Genomic DNA, 3,483 nt, shown 5'->3' on the forward strand with positions numbered 1-3,483 from the left:
TGTGTTTTAGAACTATTTTATCTTAGAAATGTCTTTGTTTTGTTTCCTGTCCTTGAAAAACTTGGCAGAACTAGTTGCTACTATGCAACTAGGAAGCTTCCCTTCTATTTTTATTTCACAGAAATGCTAATCCTAATGCTAACAAAGGAATGGGTGTGGTTGGGGAGAGAGGAATATTGTGATCTTTTTTAACACCTAGTTTTCAGCCCTGCATAATCAACATCACCTAATTTCAAACTATGAAATGTGTCCCTCTCTTCTTTAAAGAGCTGCGATTTGACATGGGACTATACTTCATGATGATAAAGGAAGTAAAATAACTGAAACTCTCCAGTCAGGTATCAGTAAGAGATGCCTAGCAAATACCTAGTCCACTCGATTTTACCTACTCCCAATACAGTTTCATTTGTGAGGCAATTTAAATTGTATTTTCTCTGATACTAGAGCCTCAGATTACCAGAATGGTTTTAGCTGGGAGGAGGTGAGGGGGAAATACAGATTTGTGTTGACTTGCAGCAGTTTTGAGCTGCAAAAGAGAATAGCATGTATCAGAATGGCTTGGAAGAAGTATTTCTCATACTGCATTTCTACCAGTAACTAGAAAACAAAATAAATTAGGGACAGTCTGCATATGTAACTATTCTGAGCATGCAGCACATGTCCCAAGGGTACACTTAAATAACTGGTAAATTGAAGCTAGCCTACCCCTTGATGAAAGATGAATTAAGACTCTTAACATGGGGGTAGCTATAGTATGAACTGCAGTACGTGCTGCTTGTGTGGCAACTTGCAGAACTTTCCTCTGAAGGCTGTACAGTGAGTCAGCTTGCTGTTTACACAATGCAATGACTTGCAGTTGCTAATTTACCTTTGCACTCAAAACAGCAATGTGCTATCTAAATGTTGATTGACTAGATGGATGAAAAGGGTATCTCACTGCAGTGGAAAACTGGAGAGCAAGTGATACAGGTCTAAAATAAAATAGATGAATGGTTTATACCAGTGGTTTTCAACCTGTGGCCTGTGGACCCCTGGGGGGCCACAGTGTCATCACAGGGGGTCTGCCAAGGCTTAAAGCGGAGGTGGGGAACATCCAGCCCGGAAACATTTGGTCTGGCCTGTGGCAAACGCTGCACCTCCTTTTCCCACAGCCCCCTCCCCTCAATGCTCCCGTCATACTCACACCCCACCTCCCACCTGCCCTGATGTGCTAGTATATTCAGTGCTAGTATGGTTGGTGGGACCCACTTTAACTAGGCGGTTTTTCTCTTGAAGACATGACGGGGCTGAAGTCTGTTCCTCCAAGTGGTGGCCCTGGACCCATAAACAAAAATATATGGTGACTGAACACAGACAAACAAGGGAGAAGATGAGAAGAATTGTAAAAACTTTTCATCAAATTTTAATGTAAATATTGCTGTCAAATTAGCATGTTAAAATACCATAAAATGGGCCATTTGAGCAAGAAGAGTGTTGATGCTATTTTAAATTCATATGGAATCATTGTAATAAAAATAATAGGTGTGCGCTAACAGATTAATTTATTTCCCCTTCTCTCCAAATTTGAAGACCCTTCATGAGAAAATTGAAATAAATATTTGATGCAGTCTAGTGCTTTAAATCTTGAATTAAGTCTTAGTGGTCTGTGGCCACAAAGGTATTTAAAAGGGGTCTGTGGTGAAGGAACCCTGGTTTATAATTGTTAACTAGAGTAACATTTTCTACCTCAATAATTCCAAAACTAAAAAGCTGCAAGTGTAATCGTGCATGGAAATAGAATTGGTTTATAGTGTCACTTGTTGTACAGTGGGGGTAGTGAGAAGGGAAAACTGAGAAACTCCATATAAAACTACCAATAGATTACATAGTGCTGAAATGTACAGAACAGTGTTCTACTAAGCAACTTAGTTATTGCTGTGAGGTAGAACGTGAGGATATCAGCCAGATTTTTTTTCTTGAAACAGAAATAGTATTCCTCTGTTCTGGAACAAATTTGATTAATCCAGGACTAAGCACCACTTGGTATCTTGCATGGTGTTTTCTCCCTTTTGCTTTACAAAATTTTTGATAGCTGTCAACTTCAAGGTAGCAAAGGAGCCTAACAATGAGTAGTTGAAAGGTTTCTAAATGTACTAGTGATCACCGGAGAGAGACGTTGACTTACTTTCCCAAATGCTGCCAAAAGCAGTAAGATTTTTTTATAGCAGTGCGAACGGCATCGTTTTCAAATGCCCTGATCTACTCTCTCTTCTAACACAGCTGCTCTGAATAGACAAAAGAATCCTGATAAACAAATGTTAAATGAGAGAAGCAGCATGTCTGAGCACAGATATTTCCAGTAAAAAAAAACCACACAAAAAAAACCCCAAAAAAACAAAGGCAAAAAAAGCCCTCCAGAGCACAACATTGCCAAGTGCATACGTATTGATGATAGACCACTCCTTTGTAGTTGTCAGAGCTGGTGAATGCAAAGGGGGAATCTGCTAATTGAGGGGCTTTGTTCTGTGGATGTCTCATACATGGCTCATCTCTAGAAAAAGCTAATGCTTCAAATGGGATTTAGGTATCAAGTAGAAGGAGCTAAAATTTAAAACTAAGCCAGTGGCTTTGAACTATTCACTGCTGGATTTGCATGCCATAATCTGTGGTGTCTGTTAGTATGAAGCTAAATGGATTCCTAACTATGCAGGGCCTTGCATTACGGTAACATGCAGGTTGTGTTCTTAAAGCATTTCCCTTGTTATGTCTTGCAAAATGAAGTAGTCTCATCAACAGTGCCTGCTGTCAGCTACTTCTTACAGGAAGTTAGTAGTTTTTCCATAAAGTAACACCTGGAATGGGGGGTTTTAAGTGAAACTGGTTCCCTGTTTAATGATGGATCACCTCCATCCTTTGAATAATGAGCTGATGTTCCCTAAACCACTCTTATAATAGGTATTATTATGTAAGACTTCAAATAAGACGGCACAGGGTCAGGGAACTGGATATGTCTTCTGAGCATCTTATAAAAGAACCACTTACTGCTAGTCTTAATTATAGCTGTTACATAGAGGAAAAAGATTGGCACAGAGGTCACATAATTTTTTTAACTGCGGGTGGTGTAAGATGTTGAATATGTTTGATGGTTACCCCTGCACCTTCAAGGAGTTTGCTGTCCAAGTGCCTTTCCTGTCTCATGTAGGAAAGCTTAAGTATAGAAACAGTGGTTAATGTAAGACAGTTCAGCAATAGATGCATCTATGCTTATCTTGCCAAGATGTGTACTTAGTACAGCTCCTACTTCACTGGTTGAGCCTGTAGTACGTATTAACTGAATTACTACCAAAGGGTTGACATACTCCAATCCTCTGTGTTCTCAAAGCAGCAGAAGCATAACTTACCAACAACTGATGGAACCAAGTACCTAAGTGATGGCTTTTAAGGATCGCTTAGTACTTCTCGTTAAAGTGACAACAGCAGCAGTTACACCAAATAAACTTGAAC

Source organism: Strix aluco, chromosome 4 (assembly GCF_031877795.1).
Source record: "Strix aluco isolate bStrAlu1 chromosome 4, bStrAlu1.hap1, whole genome shotgun sequence".
Classification (NCBI taxonomy): Eukaryota; Metazoa; Chordata; class Aves; order Strigiformes; family Strigidae; genus Strix; species Strix aluco.